This window comes from Mirounga angustirostris, unplaced genomic scaffold, assembly GCF_029215605.1.
Source record: "Mirounga angustirostris isolate CCGP_5_RB_7025 unplaced genomic scaffold, mMirAng1.0.hap1 SCAF_6, whole genome shotgun sequence".
NCBI lineage: Eukaryota > Metazoa > Chordata > Mammalia > Carnivora > Phocidae > Mirounga > Mirounga angustirostris.
In genome coordinates this window covers 127014683-127042566 of record NW_026991714.1, presented here as the reverse complement: position 1 = coordinate 127042566, position 27884 = coordinate 127014683, and the positions used below count along the sequence as shown (strand labels likewise).

Genomic DNA, 27884 nt, shown 5'->3' with positions numbered 1-27884 from the left:
ATTTACCTTAAGCAAGTAAGTAAATGCATGTTACCTGTTATGGAATAATAGACTATTCAATCCAGAAGAGACTTTTGAGATTATGAAATTCGATGCCATTATTTAAGAAACAAGAAAGCTAAGACCCAGAAAATAACAGAGGATTAGTACAGCTAGACTATAATCAATGTCTTCTGATTGCAAATCCATGACCCTTTGATTCCACCATGCTGCAACTTTCAAACGATTTGGGATTCCTGTCACCTGTCTCCCTTGCCCCTAACAGTGCAGAGTCCATTCTCAAAATTGGTTATTTAGGAGTTTTGGTTAAATGAATGCAAGCTCCACTAAAATGGGAGCTCCTTAGGGGCAGGGAATTTTGTCTGTTTTGTTCACTTATGTATTCTCAACACCTTGAATACTTCTCTCCTTAGAAGGCCTTCAATAAATGTTTGTTGAATGAAAGAATGAAATGAAATTGCAAGATTTATTCTACACAAGATAACTTGGTTTCGATGTCTATGTTCATCTACTCAGCATTCACTAAGACTAATGGTAGAAAGATTACAGATTAATTACTGAGTTCATAATGAGAAAATGAAAGGAAGGGGCACCTGGATGGCTCAGTCAGCTAAGTGTCTGCCTTCGGCTCACGTCATGATCCCAGGGTCATGGGATTGAGCCCTGCAGAGGGCTCCCTGCTTTGCAGGGAGTCTGCCTCTCTCTCTACCCCTGCCCCCTGCTCATGATCTCTCTCTTTCTCTCAAATAAATAAATAAAATCTTAAAAAAAAAAAAAAAAGAAAATGAAAGGAAAAGGATAAATATTGTTAAAATGTCAGGCGCCTGGGTGGCTCAGTTGGTTAAGCGACTGCCTTCGGCTCAGGTCATGATCCTGGAGTCCCGGGATCGAGTCCCATGTTGGGCTCCCTGCTCAACGGGGGGTCTGCTTCTCCCTCTGACCCTCTTCCCTCTCGTGCTCTCTGTCTCTCATTCTCTCTCTCTCAAATAAATAAATAAAATCTTTAAAAATATATATTGTTAAATTGTCATGGTATGACATCGTAAACTTTTATCTCACTTTGACTGTATCTCAGTTTTAAGCACCAAGTGTTTGAAGTAAAGAGCCAGATGTTAAATTGTAAAAACACTTTTCAGATAGTCAAATTAACAAAGTAGAAGACATCACAACTCAGCTTTGCAAAGCTGTTTGTTAAATATGAGTTCTACGTAATGATTAAACATGTCTCTCAAGGCAAACAAAGCCATCAAAACTAGGGAGAAGAGTCATTTACCTCTGGCATCTTAGTGAGGCCATGGGGGTAGCAACTGCTCTCTGAGCCTCACCATACAGCCCAAGGATGACAAGAAGAAGAGAGATGCCGAAAAGTCAGCCAAGAAAGACAAAGACCTAGTGACCAAATCTGGGGGTAAGGCCAAAAAGAAGTGGTCCAAAGGCAAAGTTCGAGACAAGCTCAATAACATTCTTGTTTGACAAAGTGACATATGACAAACTTTGTAAGGAAGTTCCCAACTATAAGCTTATAACCCTGGCTGTTGTCTCAGAGACGGGAGATTCGTGGTCCCCTGGCCAGGGCAGCCCTTCAGAAGCTCTTTAGTAAAGGACTTATTAAACTGGTTTCAAAGCACAGAGCTCAAGTCATTTACGCCAGAAACACACGGGCTGGAGATATCCTAGCTGCTGGTGAAGAGGCACGAACAGATCCCAGGCCAACTGCACATTTTGAAAAATAAAACTTTGTTAATTTTTTTAAAAAAGGAACTAGGGAAAAGAGAATATTTATGGACACCAAACCCTGTGCTTATTAACACATATGCCCTTTGACTCTCAAAATTGGTGGGTATGCTTAAGTCTTCTGATAAGTGCGTCAGTATTAAGAAATACCTCAGAAACAAACCCCAGAATGAATGAATTGCAAAAGCCCTCTACTTAAGGACTGGTTTAAAATTTAACAGTGTAAACATGTAAGGTTATATGAATACATAGGTGTATTTAGACTTGGAGTCATGGTTTCAATAATACAAAATCAGAAGATGTACTTAGCTACAAAAGTAGATCCAGGTGTTATCACCTTTATATGCCAGAAAATGCTTTACGTCGCCAGAGGTCTTCGAATTTCTTTTTTCTTGAGTCACCACTAAACCATAAGTTCCTTGAAGTTGAGGATCAATTCTAATTCACAGTTGTAGCTGCAGCCCTTGGCACAATGGTGAGAAACGAAAGAAACTTAAGTCTTTGTTGAATGAATGAATTTTAGGGACAGACTTAAGGGCCCTTTTCTAAATTGTAATGAGAGATGGAAACAATACTAGAAAGGAGCTTATGGTATCCAAGAACACTTAACTGGAGAAAAAGAGATGGGTGAAGATGAAAGGAAATGAAGACTTGTCTTTTTGGAGTTCCCATCTTGGGTATTTTGGAGTTTGCTTCTAAGCCCCTTAATCCTCATTATCACTAGTAGGCCCTGGGGAGAAATACACACAAAAACACGTTTGCCATTACCAAAGTACATTGAAAGGACAGCTTTCCTATAACTTCTTTATTCCCAATTTTGCCTAATTTCTGAATTAGCATACCTATTAATAAGACTCTTACATGTGCCATGGAGATGTTGCTTTTGTAGAAATTTGACTTCCTGAACTTTCCGCACTCATATTTCTCGTCTCTTTTTTTTAAGATTTATTTATTTATTTATTTATTTTAGAGAGAGAGAGTGTGTGTGTGAGTGCATCTGCGAGAAAGAGGAGGGATGGGGGACTGGGGTAAGGGGGTGCAGAGGGAGAGGGAGAGAGAGAATGTCAGGCAGACTCCACACTGAGCACAGAGCCCCACACCAGCAGATCCCATGACCCTGCGATCATGACCGGAGTTGAAATCAAGAGTTGGCTGCTTAACTCACTGAGCCACCCAGGTGCCCCTTTCCACTCAGTTTCTATTCAAATCAACTTCAACCGCTCCTGAACAAGAAGTTCTAGGAAAGATTACAAGGTGAAAATGATTGGACATAGAGAACGCAGGGAAGAGAAGACTCTTCCCAACCCCTTAAACTCGGAAGATAAGGCCTTTAGGCAGCAGAAAGCTGAGACCTGGCTAGCCAGGCCGAGTAGGTGAGTGTACAGCCCCCTAACTGAGGTGCTGCGAGGACCCAAGGTCACCGGGGTGTCCACCGAGGTCAGGGCTGTGATGAGGGTCTGGTTTTCTGTACTTAAGGATTGGAAAGGCATTTTTCATGCCAACTTTTTTTTTTTTTTTAAGATTTTATTTATTTATTCATGAGAGACAGAGGCAGAGGGAGAAGCAGGCTCCCAAGGAGCAGGAAGCCCGATGCGGGACTCGATCCCAGGACCCTGAGATCATGACCTGAGCCGAAGGCAGACGCTCAACCATCTGAGCCACCCAGGCGCCCTTTCATGCCAACTTTCCCTGACCTTATAATCCTAGAAATTTCCAAATCAGAGACAGAATCTGTAGTTTATCTTTCCATTTTTCTAGTTAGCAATTGGACTGAATGTGTAACCCTCCAGTAATAAATGGCACTTTAGGTTAATGTTTAACTTATAAACCTTTAGGAAATGAAGTATTACCTTGTATTTTTATCACTGATTTTGTTTTAAGCATTTCACACAAATGGTTTTATTAGTTCTGTTAACATCCCTATAACTAGATAAGGGCAAGAATGATGATACATGATAAATCAAATCCCTGAACCACAAGTTAGCTAAATATTAACCCCAGTTTCTCAGCTAAGAGCGGTTTTGTTGTTGCTGTTTCTTCAATGTTTTTTGCTCTCCACTGGATAGCTTCTTTGCAGGGAAGATGTTGAAAAGCTTGGAGACATGTCCTAAAGTTTCTCAACAGAACTTTATCTTCTTGCTATTTGAGTGAGGGCCTTAGCAAAATCTGTCTGTGAGAGGTGGAGTCCCATTGGCTGAGTCCTGTCAGTAAATCCTTTGACATTCTTTGAAGGTGAGGATTAGGGCTGACCCAAGGCAAAATGATGAAATAATTCGTTATCTATCCTATTCTCCTCCTACTTATAGGCACTCACCCTGGAGACCTCCTTATTCCCCTGAACCTCCATGTGATTGCCTCATCGAGGACTTAAGTCCACTCAGGTTCCATGCTTTTTTAAAAAATTCAGGTCCTTCGTTTCATCCTTGCTGGAGCATAATTGCTTTCAAAGATGACAACTAACCAGATAAATGAATTAGGGGGCTGGTTGCATTGGCTAAATCCATTTTCTCACCCCATTTCCACCTTAAATCACTCTGGCTTTTGCCCACCTCCTATACTGAAGCTGGTTATCGAGTACCTCCTGTGTTTGAGTTCTCAAAGGCATTAGACACCCTTGACTCATTCTTTCTTAAATATTCTTCCCTTAAATTTCAGACTCCGTTTTCTCCTGGGTTTCCTCCTACCTCCGGCCACCCCTCAATCTCCTTTGTTGATTGCTCCTCCTCTGCACAGTCCTTAAATGTTACTTCCTCAGAGTGCTCTCCTACTGTCTCTTTTCTTATTCCAAACTTGCTAATTAGGCTATCTCATATACTCCCTGGCTTTGACTGCTTTCCCTACACTCAGGACTCCCATATCTGTCCAGCCCATCTCTCTCCTGAGGTTTAGACTCCTACTTCCAATTGCTCACAGGACATTTCCCCTTGGATATTTCACAGGTAGCTGAAACTCTGCAGGGCCAAAACTCATTCTCTAAACTTCTCCTTCCTCCTCCATGTCCCTAACTCAGTGAATGATACCACCAGAAACCCATATAGCTTATAACTAAAAATATGGTTTAACCAATAAATAGCTTTTTTTTTTTAAGAGTTTATTTATTTATTTGACAGAGAGAGAGATAGCGAGAGCAGGAACACAAGCAGGGGGAGTGGGAGAGGGAGACGCAAGCTTCCTGCCAAGCAGGGAGCCCGATGTGGGACTCGATCCCAGGACCCTGGGATCATGACCTGAGCCGAAGGCAGACGCTTAAGGACTGAGCCACCCAGGCGCCCAATAAATAGCTTTTAAACACAGTTATGTGCCACATACTATGCAGGGCATGGACACAAGGGAATAAGGTGTTCCATATGATTGGTCCCTGTCCTTGGGTTGCTTATAATCCAGTGAGGAAGGCAGACATCAAATAAATAATTGCACAAGTAACCGATTTGTCATAAATTAAATCATTATCAACACTACTATGGAAAAGACAAAGAATCATCTTTGACTCTTCCTCCTTCATACATTGTATCACCCATCAATTCTATCTATCCTACCAATTCTAACTACTAAATTTCTCTTCAGTTTGTCCCCTTCTCTCTGTGCCACCCCCACTAATACCTCTCACTTAGACTACTCAAATAGCTTCCAAACAGGTTTCCTGGGTCTATCCTTATGCCTGAAGTCCATTCACTACACTATATCCATAGTGGTCTTTCAAACATGCAAATCTGCATGTCATTTGCCTGTTTAAAAACCATCAATGGGGGGTGCCTGGGTGGCTCAGTGGGTTAAGCATCTGGTCATGATCTCAGGGTCCTGGGGTGGAGCCCGGAGACAGGCTCCCTGCTCAGTGGGGAGTCTGCTTCTCCCTCTACCCCTGCTCCTCCTCCCACCTGTGCTCTCTGTCTCTCAAATAAATAAATAAAATCTTAGGGAAAAAAAAACTTAAAACAAAATAAAATAAAATAAAAACCTTCAATGGGATGAAGTCTATCCATCTTACCATGGCCCTCTATGCCTGGTCCTTCCTTCCCTGCTTATAAATTTACCTTATCTCTGGCCACCCTTCCTCCTTGCTCTCTACTCAACTTTTTGAGCATTAACACATTTCCTTCCGTCTGCATAGAGCACTCCGCTGCCCCTTGCCCCACTAACGTTTCATTTAACTAGTTCCCATTTTCTTCAAATTGTCAGAAAGTTTATCCAGGTCAGCTCTTCACATTGTGCCCTCTCCAAGCTCTCTGTGGCTTCTGTTTTTGTGACATTCATCATGTTTGTACTGTGATGTTCCATGAGGACAGGGACCATATCTGTCTCATTTATTGCCAAATCCATATCGGTACCTGGCCCAAGAGATATATTCAGTAGTATTTGTTGAGCTACATTTGTTATATAAACCACAAATAGGGGTGCCTGGGTGGCTCAGTCGTTGAGCTTCTGCCTTCAGCTCAGGTCATGATCCCAGGGTCCTGGAATTGAGCCCTGCATCGGGCTCTCTGCTCAGCCGGAGCCTGCTTCTCCCTCTCCTGTGCCCCCTGCTTGTGTTCCCTCTCTCGCTGTGTCTCTCTCTCTGTCAAATAAATAAATAAAATCTTAAAAAAAAAAAGAAAAAGAAAAGAAAACAGGAAAGTGTGATTTAAAATCCCTCTGAACCTGTCTTGTGCCTTTCATCACAACATTCTAAACTGCTTATAAACATTTCATAAGCCAAGTTGGCAGAGGAATCATTCAGCCATGGGAAAAACCAGTACACGTCAAGCAGTCACTCTAGAGAACAGGGAGGTCAGTGACTGGAGGTGGCAAGACCCGGTTAGACGAGCCACAGCTCCCTCTGACATTTTCGGAGGAGCATGTCTCTGTCTCGACTTTATTCATATTGACCCTCACTGCTCTTGCTGTATGTGACCTTCCAAATGATTTACCTTATTTGACAAAAACAAAGCGATTGTGTCCACCTTAGTGCAGGCTCCTATTTTCAAACTGGCCCAAGTTTGTATTTTTGTAAAAAGTTTATGTTTGAAATTGCTCTGGTTCTCTCTCTCCTTTCCTTCTTTCTTTTCTTCTGTCCTTTCTTCTCTTACTGTCTCTCATGATGCTCTTTTTTCTCTCCTAGCACTATGACACATTTAAAATGGTTAGTCATTGTTTCCTGTCCGTGCATCCCATTGGACCACGAGCTCTGTGAAAGCAGGAACTATACCGTATGAGCCGGGCACCCAGTGCCTGCCATTGTAACAGGCATTGCTGAGGTATGATATTTTTTAATTTAAAAGAGAGAGGAAGGGATTTTTTTTTTTTTTTTTTGTCCTGGAAACTAGATAAGCTTTTTTTTGTAGGGAAGAAAGCAGACCAACTTATCAACCAGAGTCTAAGACTTTTGACTTTTCATCTCATTTCTAAGTGGATCCCATCATGTGCTCTTAAGCAAATTCTATAGCTTTTCATGCATCTTTTGCTTAATCTCTAACTACACAGAGCCAACACCTCTCTCCTACTGCCCAGGAGGAAGTGGCTATCCGCATCAACTGAATAAGGAAAGAAAAGTACAAAATGTCATGTGAATATGTTTTATTCATGAGCAACAGTATGAAAGCAGAATACAGTGAAGAAAGAACTCTTGGTCACAGAGGGTATTTTTTTCCAGCCACACCCACATACCGACAACAATCTTGGCCAGTTGTGTTTTCTCTGATTACAAAGAGGTAACAGACAAAAAACTCTGGTTCCCCAGAGTCCCACGTCACATAAAAGGACATTTTTGGAGGCAAGACTCATGGGTTCCAAGACGGAGGGGTAATCACAAGGACAAAGGTCCCGTCCAATTCTAAGATTCTAGAATTTTAATTTTGTTGAGAGTTTGGGAGCAGGGATGCTTAGCTGAACCAGAGAAGAATTCCACTTTTCTAGGTTAGTGTCAAAATTCTGGCATAGCTCTGTCTGAGGTTGAATTTGACACTTTATCTTAATCTGGGCTTAAGTCAGTTGTAGCCTTACAGGATTACAAATACAGGATTTTTAAAAATGTATTGGCTTTGCAGGGTGAATACAAAAGATAAGAAGGTATACCTTTTACTGACATCAAAAAAAAAAAAAAAAAGCCCGACCAATTCCTTTTCCTTTTATTGAATCACTCATTTAATTACCAGGCTGGGGAGAAAGAAGTATAGATTTCTAAAGCCAGAGATAATTGAAAGTAAACCCTTCAGTGTTATACTAAGAACAGGGCTATGAGGGGCCAGTGTCTATTTCTTCCAGACAGAGGGTAGAGTGCGATGAATATACTGAACACGGACAGAGAAGAGTATGCTCACAAAATGGAAAGGAAGAAGAACTGACAGAAAGCAGTTCATTCCTGCCCCAAGCAGTCACTCTACCCTTGGCTGGCACCACTCTATCACCACTGAATCTTAGAGCCCATACCCCAATGGAGAGACTCATCATCCTCTTTATCCCACACTACATCCTTATAAGGTCCCTCATTGAATAATTATGAAGAGGTTCACTTTCTTCATACAAGTCTAGTAACTGACAGAAGTGTTATGCTCATCTTGAAGTTTGGAAACATTCATAGATGGTATATACTGGTCCTCCATCACCAGAGTGAAACCAGTGGATTTCCTCCTGATTCTTGTGGTAACTAAATCATTTCAAGAATAGCCTTTTCTGTAAAATGTTTTAAGAAAATAAAAAGTATTGTGATTATTATTGAAAATGTCTTCATGAACAGAATCCTTTTTCCCCCCTAGAATCTCCTATCTTGGTCCTAAGACAAGATGCAAAAGGCATTTCCCTCATGAAGGAAATCTAAAGATTCTCACTATGATATGCAAGTACTTGCCTCTTATCTTCCTAAATGAAAGATTTCCCATTGCAATTCTTTGTAAGGGTAGATCTGTTAGTAGATTTTGATTCCAAGCCTGGTTTCCACAGATATGTCCAAGTGACAAGCATGGCTCAGGTGGCAAAGAAAATCTAAGGGACATCTTTGATGTTTGCTCTTTGGTGTCTCTCTGCCAACCTAAAACCCCAGGTTGCAGGTTAGTTTTTGTTTTTGTTATTGTTGTTTTTAATTTTCATTATGGTTAATTAACATACAGTGTTATATTAGTTTCAGGTGTACAATATAGTGATTCAACAATTCTGTACTTTACTCTGCAGGTTCGTTTTTAACATAGAGGATTTATAAGCCAGTATAATTTTTCACCTATCCACAAATATTTTCACCCATGTTTTCATAGCTTTCCGGTTTCATCTATATAGATAGTATCATTAAGTAGACATGTATAAAAAGCTATGGGAAAAAAAAAAACAAAACCTATTTCATACAGGTCTGTTAGATTATAGCCAGTGTATATTTCTCACAAAATCCTGGGGCACAATCAAATTCCCTATTTCCATATGGAGTGGGAGAACAGTTTGGAAAAGAAAGAGGAAGACTCTTAATACAGAGAGTATAAAAGCCAATAGCTTCCAAGTCCTGAATTGCTTCTGACCTCTTTTCCCTTGCTATACCAAAGAGATATGCAAATATTTTTCATTCTGCTGATGGGTACAGTGTTAATGAATTAGTGTTGGCAAGATCTTTTGAACGGAGAATGTAGAGTTTATTAAGGAAGCAAGAAACAGAAAACTAGAGAAAGCCCTCTTGGTTGGCCAGATTTTATAATGTTACATAACATGTTTTTTGTACCATGGAATAGGGCAGATGACCTTAAAAAGAATTTGTTTGTTTGTTTGGTTGTTTTGAAGTCTTCCTGTTACTTTGACAATAGCAAAAAGCAGTCTGATTTAGCAATTACTTAAAATGTTTAAAGGGTCAAGTATCTGGGAGAATGGGAGCCAAATGGTGTAGCCCCTACTCCTTTGTTTCAATCCTTCACTCAGTAAGCATTTACTGAATACACAGTGTGTGTCAGCAATATTCTAGGCTGTATGGGAGATACCTTCCACTAATGAGTTTATCATTTAGCAGAGGAGGTAAGCTATACATATACAATTATCTATACTACCAGACAATGTCATGTTTGGGACATTTTGTAGGGAGCTGGCCTTTGAGCTGGCCATATACAAGATGAGATTTTCTAGGCAGAGGTAGGCCTTGGTAAAAATGTGGCCAAACTATCTCCTCTGTGAAGTTTTCTCTGTCCCTCTTCCCTCCCCTGCCCCAAACAAAGGTAGATTTGTGTGCTCATTCTGCCCTACTGCATACTGTAATTTGTACCGACTTTCATTGTGACAATTATATTCTAATTGTTGTTTACAAGTCAGTCTCTCCAGGAAACAATAAAGTCCTTTAGAGCAGGAGCCATGTCTTTTCAAAATGACAGGAAAAGAGATCAGGATTATTCTCAGCCCCACTAACCTCATCCCATGTGCTCTTAGTAGATATTTATGCTTTTTTTTTTTTTTTAAGGTTTTATTTATTTATTTGACAGAGAGAGACACAGTGAGAGAGGGAACACAAGCAGGGGGAGTGGGAGAGGGAGAAGCAGGCTTCCCGCCGAGCAGGGAGCCCGATGCGGGGCTTGATCCCAGGACCCTGGGATCATGACCTAAGCCAAAGGCAGACGCTTAACGACTGAGCCACCCAGGTGCCCTGATATTTATGCTTTTGCCAATGAATTTTTCCAAACCATTTAAAAACTTGTATAAAGAACACACAATATTCAACAGATACATCAATACAACAAATAAAGTATTTACACCATGTATTAAAAGACCATTTATATTTCTTTTCCCATAGCTTCTCTTAGAGAAATGAATTTTCTAAATTTATTACCTACTGTGATAGCTAATTTTGTGTCAACTTGGTTGGGCCACAGGGCACCCAGGTATATGGTTCAAGATTATTCTGGGTGTCTCTGTGAGGACTTTTTGAGTGAGATTAACATTTGACTCAGTAGACTGAGTAAAGAAGAATGCCCTCTCCAGTGTGGGTGGGCCTCCATCCAATCTGCTGAAAGCCTGAATAGAATAAAAGGCTGAGTAAGAAAGAATTCTTTCTCTCTTTCTGACTGTCTTCAAGCTGGGGCATGGGTCTTCTCCCTTCTTTGGACTCTGACTCAGACTGGAACTCAACCATCGACTCTCCTAGGTCTCTAGCTTTCTGACTGCAGGTCTTGACTTTTGTAGATCTTGGTTATTCAGCCTCCATAACCATGTGAGCCAATTCCTTATAGTAAATCTATCTATATATTGACAGAGAGAGAGAAGATAAAGATGGATATTCCATTGATTGTTTCTCTGGAGAACCCAGACTAAAACACCTACTAAATAAAATAGGATTTTACTTTATTTTCGTAAGCTTAGTTTGCTCACATTTCAAAAACTCTTCAATTTAATATCTGTATTTGATGAATCATAAAACGTTCTGAAATGCAATTCTGGGAGTCTGTCCTAAGAGGCAGTGTGGTATGCAGAAAGGGCTCAAGCTTGGGAATCAGACTGACATGGGTTGAATTCTGGTTGTACCACGTATTAGCAGTGTGACTTTAGACAAGTTATTTAACCTCCTGAGGTTCATGTTCCTTATTTGAAAATAGGACTTGGGGCTCCTAGGTGGCTTAGTCGGTTAAGTGTCCGACTCATGATCTCAGCTCAGCTCTTGATCTCAGGGTCATGAGTTCAAGCCCCACATTGGACTCCACGTTGGGTATGGAGCCTACTTTAAAAAAAAAGAAGAAGAAGAAAAGAAAGAAAACAGGGCTAGTAACTTATGTCTCATCAGGCTGTTATGAGTCTCAGCAGCACCAGCGTAGTGCCAGGCATGTAAATACTCACTTAAAGTTAGTTCCTTATATTGTGACCCTGAACGGAAGAACATTACTTGGCCATCTGATCATGAAGCCAGCCTTTAAGAATGTGGGTTGGGGCTTGAGGGTGGGTGAATGGGAATGGTAAAGTCAAACCAGCTTACCTCAATATTCCCCAACTTAAATCTAATCTAATGTCCAAGATAAGCTGAATATTTTCTCCCTGTCAAACAAGTGTGGGCTCAGCCACTCATTCATTGTTAAAAATGTCATTATAATACCTCAATTTTCATTGTACTTTTCCTTTACTAATCTTAGAAGCTCATAGATACTGGCTTCTAGGAAGAGAATGAGGTCCAGTGGTTTATTATTATTCCACATAAAAATGAAGCCACAGAGATTCAGATGGTGTCTTACCTAAAAGAATATGGCAAGTCAGCCCCTAAATTCAAATCTCTCTCCAGGCACGTAGGCAGCCAACGGCAATGTCGGGTCCTTTGTAACATTATATGCCAGGTGCAGTGAGGGTGCAAAATAAAGAGAAGACATCGGTCTATCTTCAGCCTAAGAATAAAGAGAGGATAAAACTTGTGGAAAATATGTAGAAACACATCCTATTAGGAATATACATATTTATGAATGTAATTCCCTCAAGTCTTTGCTCAAATATACTTTCTCAGTGCCACCTACCTTGATCACTCTAAATTCTGCAGCCTATCCCCCTGCCCATTACTTTTAATTCTCCACTTCTTGCTCCACTTTTTACCTTACCTATATAATACCGATTATGTAATGTGTATATTTAGGTTTAATTTTTATTATCTCTCCCTCCACACACACACTAGAATGTAAACTCCACGGTGCAAAGATATTCTGTTTTGTTCATTGACGTATCCCAAGTATTTAAACCGTACCTAATATATATGAGGCACTCAATACATATCTGTGGGATAAATAGGTTCTGAGAACCTACAGGAGAGTTTCAAGACAAGGAAGAAGTTGTGAACACATGCCTTTCCTCCCTCTCCAAACCCTAGTAAAACAACGGTAAGGGGATTTTTTTTTTTAAGGCATAATCCCAGAAGATCAAAAAGGACAGGGAAAAAGGTCTTAGGAAGCTGAAAAACAGATGGGTGAGGGATTAACTGTCTTAGTAGAACCTAGAAAGCTGAAGCTTAAGCAGGCAGTGGGGAAACCCAAGAGGCAAATGATTTACACTGAAGAACCCAAAAGTGTTCAAGATTTGGTGTACCAGCTACTTTTGGAAGTGGGGATGGGGGTGGGGAATGGTGTGAAGGTATGGTTTAGGACAGGGTAATTGTTCTGTTGTGAGGAGATTCCTCCCCTGACTCCAGGCAAAACACTGGAGGTTTATTCATTGGTAGGGTTGTAATCAAGCATCTCTTGACTGGAGAACACCAATTCTTCTAAGGGCAGAGTTATTGTATTGGTCCGGATCCAAGCAGGAGACAAAAACTACACAGTATTATACAAAAAGCTGGGGGTTAAGTAGAATATATACCGAAGCGTACACTCCTCAGCTCTTCTCTTCTTTCAGCTTCTAAAATGCTGGCATCCAGGCTGAACTATTCAAGCAGGAGATTGGAAGAAGCTTCTTTGCAGACTCTGACAGCCTACAGAAAAACTTATGATATAGTATTGGGAATGATGCAAACAAACAGTCCAGTCAGGAACACAAAGATCTGCTTGCACTAGATGTGCCCTATCACATGCTCAGAGCCTCTGATTGGCTTTTTGGTGTCTCACTAGATACATGAATAAACAGCCAAGGATCATCAGTTGTCTGCGGAAACATATTTGCCAAAACAAAAAACAGGAACAAAATATTCGGAGGACAAGAGACTATGTAGTGCGAAGAAAAATATTCCCTCAAACTATCATTAATAATCTCAAAGGAAAAAAAGAAAATATTGCATCCATGGAACAAGACAATATGTAATAAAAAGGAAAATTCCAAAAGAATTTTGCCAATTAAAGTATGATAGCAGATCTTAAAAACTCAATACAAGGTTTGTAAGATGAAATTGAGGAAACTGCCTAGAAAACCAAGCAAAAGAAAAAGATGTGGAAAATAAAAGAGAAAGATTAAAAAAAATGGAGGATCAATTCTGGAGATGAGAGAGAGAGAAAACGGGAGGAAATAATCAAAACAATTCTCAGAATGGAAGGACAAGCATCTCTAGATTGAAAGAGTCCACCAAGGCCTTGATACCAAATGAAAATGGATCCATACCAAGGCACATCATTATGATATTTTGGAAAATGGAAGACAGAGAATATCTTAAGAACACGCTTTTTCATGAGACTAATAGAGAAGGGGCTTTTCCAAAATAAGAAGAAACCAAGAAAGAAAAAAACACAAAGGATCCAGGAGCAGGAAATCCAAAGTAGGAGAGAAGAAAAGGGACTCTCTAGAATGATGCTGAAGAGAACTGGCCAAATAAGACCTAGTCAGCAGGCTTGGAGAGCAGCCAGTCCAGGCTGGAGCAGTTGAGAACCTGGAGAAGGTTCCAGGAGAGATCTCTTTAAGAAGATGAGATTGATAGAATGCCCAATGTAACCAAATGTATTAAGAACAGATATAGACCACTGGTAGGGAATTTGGGTTGAATTAATGGTAAGTGCCTAGAAAACTAAAAGAAAAAAGACAATCATTAGGCTCAGAGAAAACAAAAAGTTGCACAGGAGAGAAATCAGGGATATATTATGTGGCTATTGAGTGAACAATATTTACATAGTCATGGTAATATCAACACTGAATATTGATATAACCAAAACATAAAACACAACTGTACTGGGAGGACAGGAAAAGTGAAACATGCATATACCCATGTGCACAAATGGGATGTGGCGGTGGGAGAGGTGGTAATGGTGAAGAAGGTGAAAGTCTCATCTTCCATAGTGGGAGACAATAAATAATGCATAAAAAAATTTTAAATCCATAAGTAGCCATAGAAGCATGGTAAGGAGTGGTGGATGAGGTATTGCTATTTTCAAAATAAGCCTTATAAAATGGTTTAAACTATGTGTACATGGGGGCGCCTGGGTGGCTCAGTCATTAAGCGTCTGCCTTCGGCTCAGGTCATGATCCCAGGGTCCTGGGATTGAGCGCCGCATTGGGCTCCCTGCTCCACGGGAAGCCTGCTTCTCCCTCTCCCACTCCCCCTGCTTGTGTTCCCTCTCTCGCTGTCTCTCTTTGTCAAATAAATAAATAAAATCTTTTTAAAAAGTAAAAAATAAACTATGTGTATGTGTAACTTATATATAAAATAAAAGCAAAATGCAAAGAGACTGTAAGAGACTTTTCAAGTGAACAGAGCCCACTGGGACATTCCCCCCCTACCACCGCCAGATCTATGATCCTGACATTGTCTTATCTCCTATCTCACCAATCGCCCCCCAGTATGGCCACCACCTCCACACCCAAACCAGGGCACCAAGAGAGGAAAGGGAGACACTAGTTGAGTCTGGGATCTGTTCTGTCAGGATCTTGTTGGGAGCCCTGGATCATTTTTAATCTATTATTAGTGTAGGCAATTAAAGTTACAAACATCAAAACTAGATCATCTCTCCTCATGTATTTCATCCTCCTTACATTTCACTGAGTGTCTTAATTTCAAAACCCTTGATTCTAAATGCACCTTCTCCTTCTTTCTCTAGGTTCTCCTCCTCTAGAGGCAGGAATGGCCTCAGGGTCCATCTGCTTTTGGCAAGCACCCACACCTGCCAAGTCTTCAACACTTGGGTAACAGACTGTTACACTTTCACCTCACTGTGTTGCCTTCACCATGGATAAAAGACAGGTACTATTAGCAATAGTTATTTTTTTGTACAGAATGTTACCCTTAATCTACCAAATTCTCAAATATTTTCCTTTTCTCTTTCACTGACTACTCTATTGGCTCTATTCTAAGGCTAGTCTATGACATAAATAAGGGAACTGGTTGGAGGATACAGAATGAACTTGGTAGATCAGGTGAGCTCATCCATTCATTACACAGCACTCAGGAGAGAAGAATGTCTCATTTTAGACTAGTGGAAAACAAAACAAAACATTTCATGCTGTCCTTGGCTCTGACCTAGACAGCCCTCTTATTTGTGATAGGGAAAGTGTGCTTATCCTACTTTCAATTAAACAAAGCTAGAACAGATATTTAATATCTCAGAAGAAAGAATTAGGATTCCAAACTTAAGATTAGCAAATAAATGAAACTTACTAGAAATAAGTTTAAAGTCCCGTACTTCTATTCAAAAAACTTCTGTTCAGGGATGCCTGGGTGGCTCAGTCGGTTAAGCATCTGCCTTCGGCTCAGGTCATGATCCCAGGGTCCTGGGATGGAGCCCCACATTGGGCTCCCTCCTCAGTGGGGAGCCTGCTTCTCCCTCTGCCTCCCCTCCCGGCTTATGCTTATGCTCTCTCTCTCTCTCTCAAATAAATAAATAAATAAAATCTTAAAAAACAAAACAAAACAAAAAACTTCTGTTCAAAAAAATTTCACAAACATAACACATGGAAGATTTGGCTGAACAGTTCAAGTGAAAAAGACTGCGAGTTAACTGCAAGCTTAACCCGTTGACAGCAGGAAGTGGCTGAGGAGCGACTGCCAAAAAAGTAAATTCTTCTCTTTCTACCTCCCTGAGAACACAGGCAAGATTGCTTATGCTATATTATCAGTCAGTTTACCAATAAATATTTACCAAGGATCTGCTATGTGTCTAGTATGAGGAAAGTGCTGTGACAGGTGGAGAACAAGAGGAAGGGCTCAAGGATCTTTCAGCAGATTGACAGAAATATATATGTAAGAAATGATGGCAGTAATGATGGCTTATATTTGAAGAGTGCTTACGTTTATTATGTACAACCATTTCTATCATTTCCTTTGACTTATAGTTGCATTAGGAGGTGGTAAGTCAAATACAGTCACCATTTTAAAGATGAGAAACTGAGGTTCAGAGAAGTAAATCACTGAATCTCAAATATTTTGCTCTCAGGACCTGTTTATGGTCTTAAAATTACCAAGATACCTCACACCATATACAAAGATTAAATAAAAATGGATCAAAGACCTAAATGTAAGAGCTAAAACTATAAAACTCTTAGAAGAGAAGTTAAGTGTAAATACTTGGGACCTTGGATCAGGCAATGATTTCTTAGATATGATATCAAAAGTATAAGTAATAAAAGAAAAAAGTGAAATGGACATCATCAGAATTTTAAAATCTGTGCTTCAAAAGATACTATCTAGAAAGTAAAAATACAATGCACAAGATGCAAGAAATATTTGCATATTATGTATCTGATAAGAGACTAGTATCCAGAATATATAAAGAACTTTTATAATTCAACAATTTTTTTAAAAATCCAATTTTAAAATGGGCAAAGGATTCATACAGATATTTCTCCAAAGAAGATATGTAAATGGCCAATAAGCACATGAAAAGATGCTCAATATCATTAGTCATTAGGAAAATGCCAATCAAATCCATGATGAGATACAACTTCATACTCATTAGGATGGCGATAATCAAGAAGACAGATAATAACAAGTGTTGGTAAAGATGCAGAGAAATTGGACCCCTCACACGCTGCTGATGGGAATGTAAAATGGTGCTGGCTGCTTTGGAAAACTACATGGCAGTTACTAAGGGTTAAACACAGAGTTACCATATGACCCAGCAATTCTCCTAGATAGATATCCTAAAGAATTGAAAACGTATGTACACACAAAAACTTACACATGAATGTTCATAGCAGTATTATTCGCGATAACCAAAAAAATAGAAGCAACCCAAATATCCATAAACAAAATGTGGTATATCCTTAAAATGGGATATTATTCATCAGAAATTCATCAAAAGAATGAATCACTGACACATCCTACAACATGGATGAACCTTGAGAACATGCTAAGTGGAAGAAGCCAGTCACAAAGCACTGCATCTTGTATGATTCTGTTTATATGAAGTGTCTAGAATAGGGAAATCTATAGAAACAGAAAGAAGAATAGTGAGCAGTTGCCCAGGACTAGGGTGAGGAAATCATTAGGAGATATGAAGAGTGACTGCTAGTGGATAGGGGATTCCTTTAGGGTAATGAAAATGTTCTAAAATTGATTATGATGATGATTGCACAACTCTGAACATATTAAAAACCATGGAACAACACACTTTAAATGGGTGAATTTTATGGCATATGGATTATATCTCAATAAAGCTAATATAAAAGAAGAGTTTTTGTTTATGAAGGTTATATCTATTAAACATTCCCCCATTAGAAATTAAAACATAAATGTTTAAAATATTTGTTTTTGAAATAACAATAATAAACCTATTACATGTTAACAGAAACAAAGAAATTTTATGAAAAATAATATATTCTCCAAAACAAAAAATAATTCAGTGAGAATAGTGTTATTGTTTTACATTTTTACTAATCTCTGTAATGTCTGACTTAATAGAGGATAGCTAGATTCTCAAATCAGTTGCCATATGTTGTTTGGTTGAAGTATATGAAGAAAATCTTACCTCACTGATATGTAATTTAAAAAGGGAGGAGTATTTTGGTAGTTTTTTAAAAGATAATTGTGGATATTCTTCTTTGATACTACACTAAAACTCAACAAGTAAGTTTCTTAAAGCTTAGTTGTAACCTAGAATCTGAAACCATTTTCTGTTACATGAGAACCTACTGGTCTCTCGTGCATTTTGAATGTCCCTTTTATCCATGCATGATTTAGTAACATTATGCTTTGGTCATTTGGAAAATATCCGTTGACTGAGTTAAGCAAATCTTCCAAAATGTTGACATATTTCATTCTACAATATCAAAAAGTCACATTTGTTAATATCACCAATTTCATCAAATGAGTCTTTAGTTATTGGGAAGCTGTCAAACTCTGTGCCACATGCAAGGTTTCCGAAATCCTAATTTTCTTCTTGAAAGCTCAAATTTTACCATTGAGACAAATATTGTGAGTTCTGGAAATAATAATCTTAATTTACTAATGTTCAGGAAAATGTCTGCTAAATACTCAAGTCTGAATATCCATAGTTTGTCAGTCATCCTTTCAAGTAAAAATGATGCTATAATGAAAGTAGTGGTTACTTCAGCTCACAACTAAAATGACTTTACAGTAATGCTTTTCCTCAAGACAACCACTGTTCTTTGATATGCGGCAGGAGTGCTAATTTGGGTGTACTTTCTGTTTTGTGACACAGAATTTTTAAAGATTTTTATTTATTTACTTGAGAGGTGGGGAGAGGCAGGGGGAGAAGGAAAGAGCCCCAAGCAGACTCCGTGCTGAGCCAAGCCCCACGCAGGAACCAATCCCATGACCCTAAGATCACGACCTTCGCTGAAACCGAGAGTTGGATGCTTAACCAACTGAGCCACCCAGACGCCCCGACACAGAATTTTTTTTTTTTAAGATTTTATTTATTTATTTGACAGAGAGAGACACAGTGAGAGAGAGGGAACACAAGCAGGGGTAGTGGGAGAGGGAGAAGCAGGCTTCCCGCAGAGCAGGGAGCCCGATGCGGAACTCGATCCCAGGACCCTGGGACCATGACCTGAGCCAAAGGCAGATGCTCAATGACTGAGCCACCCAGGCGCCCCCTGACACAGAATTTTTAAAAGACATGTTCTCAATGGTCAAGATTTAATATCATTAATAGCTTTTACTCCTTTATCAAAAACACTTTTAAATGAAACTGACCTCTCTCCAAGTGCATGGCAGTGGAGAATCCAATGACCACTAGTATGGTATGGAGCTCCTACCTTGATTCCCGTCAAGGTGCAAAGAGTTTACCCACCATTACTTGGGTACAGATGTCAACATGATGGTGAAAAAAGGCAAATAAAGGCGTAATATTATTATGAGAATAATTTTGGTCTCCCAGATCCACTGAAAGTGTCTTGGGGGACCTTCAGGGGTCTGCGGATCACATGTTGAGAACCTCTGTGTCAAATGCCTCTTCCACTTATGCATCTAGTTAAGTGGTGAAACCACTGCATGAAACTAGGGTCTACAGACTCCTCATCTGATGGTTTCCTCACTGTACCACAGAATGCCAAAATGAGTGACACCCATATGAAGTCTAATGTGAATTCATATAACAAACATAGTTGGTCAAATACAGCTGTAACCAAACACAGTTGACCCTTGAAAAATAGCTTAGAACTGCCCGGGTGTACTTATATGCAGGTTTTATATATTTTATATATTTATATATATATATAAATACAGTACAGTACTATAACTATATTTTCTCTTACGATTTTTTAAGTAACATTTTCTTTTTTCCTATCTTACTTTATTATAAGAATACAGTAGAGAATACATATAACATGCAAAATATATGTGAATCAACAGTTTGTTATCATGAAGGCTTCTGATCAACAGTAGTCTATAATTAGTTAAGTTTTGGGGGAGTCAAAAGTTATAGCAGATCTTCTACTGCATGGGGGTCGGTACTCCTAACCCCCACATGGTTCGAAAGTCAATTTTAATTAAATTGCTATCAGAGGTCTAGTTAAAAATGCAATTAGTGGTTATCAGCCACATATGATCATTTTAAGCTCCACCAGTCTGGGTCATAAAGGTCGCTTAAATAGATGTGCTTAAAAGCATGAAGAGATGGGATATAGCTAGACAGTCCAAAGAGACAAGGTTGACATCCATTCCACAGACTGAAAATAACAGAACTTAAATCTTATCGCCTTTGGAAAGGGTTTCATGTACTTAAAATCAGAAAGTCAAAAACTAGGGGGGAACTGAAGAGGTCATCCACGCAAGAACCTCCTCTGGGTATCTCCGACAGGTCAAACCAATCTGGTAAGGAGTGGCTTCCTTCTCCCTAGATCTCATAACAGTTCAAGTTACCTTAACTTAAAACTGGCTCTACTCCCTGACCCCCACAAGCCCCACTCTCATTCCTATCTAGTTTCCCTCCTTTATCCCACTCTCCAGAACAATAAGTAATAGGTCTCTCTACTCTTCTGTGGCATATATTAAGTCAGCACCAAGGCCCCTCATCTACACCAGGCCCATTCTTCCTTTTCTTCAGTCTAAAAGTACTCCTAAAAGCACTCAGTTTTTTCCACTTTCTTTTTTGTCTGGACCTACTCCAGGGTGTGTGTTTGTTTATTGGGGGTTTTGTGTCAGAGGGCCAAATGTAGTCTCATCCTTCCAGGCCTTGTGTCCAATGTCTCCTCCTCCATGCAGTGGTCCTGGGTTACCCTTCTCTTTTCTCCTGATGAGCCCTTCTTGTATTTCAGGCACTGTGCCATTTAATTCCCAGAACAACCCCATCAACAGGCCCCACCCCAGACCTTTTTAAGGCATTACACTTTGAGGGGCGCCTGGGTGGCTCAGATGGTTAAGCGTCTGCCTTCGGCTCAGGTCATGATCCCAGGTCCTGGGATCGAGTCCCACATCGGGCTCCCTGCTCCTTGGGAGCCTGTTTCTCCCTCTGCTTCTCTCTCTCTCTGTCTCTCTGTCTCTCATGAATAAATAAATAAAATCTTTTAAAAAAAAAATCTTAAGGCATTACACTTTGAGGATTTTGGTAATTGTATACAGCTATGTAACCCCCCCCACTCAGGGGTCAGGATCCAGACCCTCACCCTAAAAGTGTCCTTATGCTCCTTTGAAGTCACATATGTATTTTTTTTATTTTTTATTTTATTTTTTAAAAAGATTTTTATTCACTTGACAGAGACAGATACAGCGAAAGAGGGAACACAAGCAGGGAGAGTGGGAGAGGGAGAAGCAGTCTTCCCGCGAAGCGGGGAGCCCAATCCGGGGCTCGATCCCAGGGTCCTGGGATCATGACCTGAGCCGAAGGCAGACGCTTAACGACTGAGCCACCCAGGCGCCCCCCATATGTATTTTTTTTTTTAAGATTTTATTTATTTATTTGACAGACACAGCAAGAGAAGGAACACAAGCAGGGGGAGTGGGAGAGGGAGAAGCAGGCCCCCCACTGAGCAAGGAGCCCAATGCGGGGCTTGATCCCAGGGAACTGGGATCATGACCTGAGCTGAAGGCAGAAGCTCAAGGACTGAGCCACCCAGGCGCCCCACCACATATGTATTTTTTTAATGGGATAATTTTGTATATACTATTTTTTAACTTGAATGTTAAATCTTCTGATGGTAATTCATATAGTTTTACAACATAATTTTAATGTCTGTATCATAGTCTATTAAACAAATATTTCATAATTTATTTAACCAATGTCCTTTTGTCAGATATCTATTTTTTTTTACAATGTCCTACTCCCTCTTCCTAGAATTATGTTTTTTTATTTGTATTATACGAGCCTAGTTTAGTTTTCTTCATATCTGATATTTCTTTGTTTTGCTAACTTTGTCCTCTTTCTACCTGTTAAGTGTTGGTACTTCGCAAGATTCTGTCGTTGAATCTTCTTACCTGTAACCGCTTCCTAGGTTATCAATTTCCTTTCTAGTTTCACTATACACTCTCTGGATCTCATCTCTATTTCTTTTCTGAAAACCAAGATTCTTATTCCCTACTGTCTGCTGGGTATTACTTCCAGGTGGATATTCTTCTGGTAACTCAAACTTCATATGTCAAAAATTGAACTCCTATTCCTTTTCCAAAACCTGCTTCTTTTTCTCTCCTCTCCCCTTGGCTCCCCCTCTGCCCCCGCCCCCCGCCACGTTTCAGTGAGTTGGAGGTGTTAACCCTTGCAGTCACTGAGAGGAAGCTGAAAGTCATCTTTGGGTCCTCTCTCATCTCACATTTCCAATCAATTAAGTGCTGTTGATTTGACTCCAAAATGCCTCCCAGCCTGTGCCCTTTCTATCCATTTCTCCTATGACTGTCCCGGTTTTTAGGTTCCATGACCTGCTAACTAATCTTCCAGCCCCAAATCTGGTCCTCCTTTGATCTGCTCTTTAGGTTACCACCAGTTAACTTTCGGAAACACGGAGATTATTTTCCTCTCCTGCTTGAAAATACCTGATGGCTCCCCATCGCTTACAGAAGCAAGCCTAAACTTTCCGGGCTGGATTTCTAGTCCTCCTTTACACCCTTCCTGCCCACTCTCCCACTCCTCCTTTATGCTCGGGTTACATCAGCCATGAACTGTTCCCGAGCGCGTTCGCGCTTCTGCTTTACCCTGTGACTACCCAGTCTTTGGTCTGTTTTGCTGAGTCTTTGCCGCCTGCCTCGTACACGGCAGGTGTTGGCACTATTGAAGACGAGATCAAAACTAGCCCTGCCTACCGGCCTGTCCTGGTTAGCGAGGGCTCACACCACCTCAAAGGCAAGCCCTGGATTTAAGAGCTCATAAGGCTAGCCCTGAGTTGGGTAGGGGCCGGCAGTGAGGAGGGTTAAAATCTCTCTTTACGTCTCTATGCCGCAGAAAAGCGCTGGATCTGCGCGGGTAAGGAACAGCGTTCTCCGTTCCTGTGTAAACTCTCCTCGAGTTCTATAGTGCGCGACGTCTTCCCAACCGAACGGCATTTCGGTATTTCCCCCCATTCCTGAGAACGGCAAACTGAGGTCTACGCGCGCAGAGCTCTGAGTCAGGCTCCCCTCCCTAAAAGAGGCGACAGCCGGCCCGCGATTCAAAGAGAGAGAGGCTGTAAGGATAGCAGCTCCTGATTGGAGCAGACGGAGTCAGACAAGCTTGGGGGCTGCTGATTGGCCCCGGCTTGATCAGGCGCTGTTGGGCTGTTGTAAATGTAAATAGCTCTGTGACCGGCAGTAACCCCGGTGGGAGGGGGCGCAGAGGGAGGCTCTCCCTCTCCATTCATGTCTGCTACGCGCCAGGCCCAGACAGGCAGGCTCTTTAGCAGAGGAGGCTGGGCAGGACGAGGCGAGGGGCCGTGTCTCCGGAGATCTTAAGCAGGAGCTGAGAGTCAAGACCCGCCCGCGGGTCGGAGCCGGGACTGGCAGCTTCCACACAGCGATGCTTCCTTTCTGCGCTCAGCTTTGACTGTTTAAGAGAGTTTAATGGAATGTTCTGTGCGAGGATGGGGGTGTTGGAGGGCGCAGAAGCGTGGTTTTATGGGGTAACCGAAACGGCTGTAGTGGGCGTGTCGCAGGGAGATGGGAGCTTGTCCTTGCCTGTTTCTGGTCACAGTGTCCTCTTTGTGGAAAAGACAAGAGTAGGGGCATAGCTTCAGGCAAGGGAGGTTCCTTGTTGTTCAGTGTTCCCTGATGATAGCCTTTTCACTAGAGGTGCAACTTTTCCCCCACCCAGTCTAGGGGAAAGGGAAGTCTGTGGGGACTGGCTTTGTGGAAAGTAGGGAAGAGGAAAGGAACAGTTGGGTACGTGCGTGTTAAGAATAAAAGGCGACCCTCACCCACGGCTCGTGGAAATGTCAAACGCGGCAGCCCCTGTGGAAAACAGTTTGGTGGTTCCACAAAAAGTGAAACACAGAATTGCCCTATGGCCCAGCAACTCCACTCCTAGGTATATACACAAATGAATGGAAAGCAGGTACCCCAGTACTTAATAGCCAAAAGGTGGAAATAACTCAAATGTTCATCAACAGACGAACAGAGAAACCAATTGTGCTGTTTATGTACAATGGAATATTATTTGGCAGTAGCGAGGAATGAGGTCCCCATACAGGCTACAGTGTGCATGAACCCCGGAAGCATTATGCTAAGAGAAGGAAGCGGAACACAGAAGGTCCCATTTTACAGGATAATCCCTTTATATTGAAGTATCCTGAATAGGTACAGTAATGGCCACAGAAAGCAGATCGGTGCCTACCAGGGGTTGGGTGTGGGGAAGGGAGGGGATGGAGAGTGACCGGTTAACAAGTACAAAGTCTTCTGCAGTGTTGAAAAACGTTTTGGAACTAGTTAGAGGTGGTGGTTGCACAACATGGTGAATGGGCTAAATGCCACCAAATTGTTTCCTTTAAAATGGTTAATTTTTAAAAAAATATTTTATTTATTTATTTGACAGAGAGAGAGCAGGAGAGGGGACACAAGCAGGGGGGAGTGGGAGAGGGAGAAGCAGGCTTCCCACCGAGCAGGGAGCCCGATGCGAGGCTCTATCCCAGGACGCTGGGATCATGACCGGAGCTGAAGGCAGACGCTTAACGACTGAGTCACCCAAGCGCCCCTAAAACAGTTAATTTAAAGGCATGTGAATTTTACTTCAATTTAAAAATATATACATATAAAACCAACAAACAAAAAGACTACAGGGTGAATCCTTACTGGTGTCCGGAATTCCCTAAGAAAGGAATGAGACTGTTCATGAGCAGTTTGGCACCCTCCCCCACCTTTCACTTTCGCGTTCCTCTCCGTGACGCTCATTTCCTCTGGTTGGTTACACAGTTTTTTAAAGCTTAACATGGTCCTGGCTACTCACCAGGTGGGTGAGGGAGAGGGCCCCTGGCCCCCCTGAGACTGTCCTAGCCCGGATGGAGAGCCGCTGTGAGTCAGCAGAGCAGACACTTGGCCTTTGTGAGCTATCTGTGGCCTGGGCGTGGCGGGGGTGGGGGGGGTGGGGGAGGGCCAGGCCTGGTCCTGAAAAGTGGGGGGGGGGGGGGGTGGCCTCTGCCTCCAGCAACCCCAGTATAGAATCTCAGCTCCCTGGAGCCTGCAATTAAGGCCTGTGGTATTTGCCCCAAAGTTGGTATACAAGAATCAGCACTTTGCCCGCCTGCAGTGCACAGAGTTAACTATAGGTCACAGAATTCGGCTCCTAATCCCTGTGACATATCAACAGTTCGTGGCAGGAGGCAGAATTTAACACAAGACATGTGATCTTTCAGTAATTTTATCAACCACTGATTGTGTAGGTGCAGGAGATATTCTAAAAGAAGAAGATGCCCTTAAGGATCTCAAAACCTGACAGGAGGGTGGAGTATGGTTGGGAAAAGTATAGAGGAAATGTCACAGATGTTTCTACCATTTGAGAGGTGAGCTTCACTCAGGTGTGGCTGAACTGGGTCATGAGATGGAATGAGTTGGGTTCTTCCAGAACAGAAAACGCATCTGCAGTTTGGACTGCATAAATTACAACCAGGCTTGTCTCTGGGTATAACTGAATATCACAAGGCGTACACTGGAAAATATGAGACTTATGCTCTTGGGCTTTGGTTTGTCATCTACTCCACACCCAACAGAGAGTAATTAATGACCACAGTTCTGGAGTTGGATCACAGCACCATCAATCACTCTCTTACAGCTTAACTTCTCCCCAAGTGAATTCAATGACCTCACGTAAACTTGGGATAATGATAGCACCTACTTCTGATACAGGGAGGTAAGGCATTAGCAAGCGCTCATCGCGATAGAATATCGTATGTGGTATGTGGATTTTTCCAAGGACTTTGGTTTAGCAAGAACATCATCCGAGACTCTTTAGTTTATAGCATATGCCTTTTCTCATGTGACTGGCGTCTCTGTCTCCTTGCAGTTTGAGAACAGAGACCACATCACTATTTAATTAAGAAAATACTGAGTGCTGCTTTTGATTATACATGAGTTTGAATCTCACCTATTTACAATTAGTGGCAAAAACATTAAAACCGAGAATTTTTTCTCATGTTTTTTACTGAGATACAATCCATAGACCATAAAAATTGCCCTTTCAGTGTATGATTCAGTGGTTTTTAGCATATTCACAGAGTTGTGCAACCACGGTCACAATCTAACTTTAGATCATTTCATCATTCCCCTGCCACACCAAAACCCATGCTTCAGTTCTACTCCTAACCCCTGGCAACCCCCAGTCTGGTTTTGTCTCTCAATTTGCCTGTGCTGCAGTTCACATAAATGCAACCATATAGTACATGGTCTTTTGTGTCTGGCTTCTTGCCCTTAGAATAGTGTTTTCAAAGTTTACCCATGTTGTAGAGGCATCAGTAATTCTTTTTCTTTTTTCTTTCTTTTTTTTTTTTGGTGGCTGAATACTATCCCATAACATGGCTATACCACACTGTGCTCATTCATTTATGAGGAACAGTGGGGTTGTTCCTACTTTTTAGCTATTGTATAGTATATAATGCTGCCATGTTTTTGTGTGGGCATGTTTCCAATTCTCTTGGGTATATACCTAAGCATAAAATTGCTGGATCATACTGTAACTATGTTTTATTTAACCTTTTGAGAAACTGCCAAACTGTTTTCCAGAGGAGCCTCATAATTGTAGATTCCCCCCAGCAATAAATGAGGGTTCCAGTTTCTCTACCTCATCAACTCTTGTTATTAACTGTCTTTTCACTGGAGCCATCCTAGTGAGTGTGAATGGTTTCTCGTTGTGGTTCTGACTGGCATTTCCTTGAGAGCTAATACTGAGCATCTTTTCATGTGCTTATTGGTCATTTGTGTATCTTCCCTGGAGAAATGTCTGTTCAAACCCTTTGCTTATTTTAAAATTGGGTTGTCTCTTTATCGTTAAGTTGTTCCTTTTCTTTAAGTAAGTTCTACACCCAACGTGAGGCTTGAACTCACAACCCGGAAATCCAGAGTCACATGTTCTACTGACTGAGCCAGCCAGGTGTTCCTGTAAGAATTCCTTTTATATTCTAGGTACTAGTCTCTTATCAGATGGAGATTTGCAAATATTTCTTCTCATTCTGTGGGTTGTCTTTTTACTTTCTTTTTCTTTTTTTGAAGATATTTATTTATTTGACACAGAGAGAGAGAGAGAGAGCACAAGCCGGGGGAGCTGCAGGGGGAGAGGGAGAAGCAGGCTCCCCCCTGAGCCGCTGTGGGGCCAGATCGCACTACCCTGGGATCATGACCTGGGTCAAAGGCAAACGCCTAACTGATTTAGCCACTCAGGCGCCCCATCTTTTTATTTTCTTGATAGTATCTTTTGAAGCACAAATTTTAAAAGTTTTGATGAAGTCCAATTTATTTATTTATTTTTTGTTGCTTAGGCTTTTGGTTGTATCTAAAAGACTATTGCCTAAACCAAGGTTACTGAGATTTATACCTTTGTTTTCTTTCTTTCTTTTTTTTTTTTTTTAATATTTTATTTATTTGTCAGAGAGAGAGAGCACAAGCAGGGAGAGCGGCAGGCGGAGCAGGTAGAGGGAGAAGCAGGCTTCCTGCTGAGCAGGGAGCCGGATGCAGGACTCGATCCCAGGACCCTGGGATCATGACCTGAGCCGAAGGCAGACACTTGCCCCTTCTTTAATTTATTTCAATGACATTTTGTAGTTAACAATGTACCATTCTATGGGCTTCTTTTGCTAGATTTATTTCTACTTATCTTATTCTTTTTGATGCTATTTTAAGTGGAATTCTTTTCTTAATTTCATTTGTGTATTATTCATTGCTAGTTTATAGAAATAGTTGATTTTTTTTTAAAGATCTTATTTATTTATTTGAGAGAGAGAGAATGAGAGAGAGAGAGCACATGAGAGGGGGGAGGGCCAGAGGGAGAAGC

General features: G+C 41.1%; 1 protein-coding gene and 1 pseudogene across 1 annotated transcript in view; both read left to right on the top strand.

The window, feature by feature from the left end:
- SEC31B (SEC31 homolog B, COPII coat complex component) overlaps nucleotides 1-27884 on the top strand; it is a 116925-nt gene that overhangs the window by 84410 nt on the left and 4631 nt on the right. Inside the window, exons 28-29 of the transcript XR_010412547.1 lie at nucleotides 6830-6965; nucleotides 15150-15292. The gene's annotated coding sequence lies outside the window, so the exon portion shown is untranslated. The remainder of the gene's footprint in view (nucleotides 1-6829; nucleotides 6966-15149; nucleotides 15293-27884) is intronic.
- On the top strand, nucleotides 495-2733 carry LOC123847103 (small ribosomal subunit protein eS25-like; annotated as a pseudogene).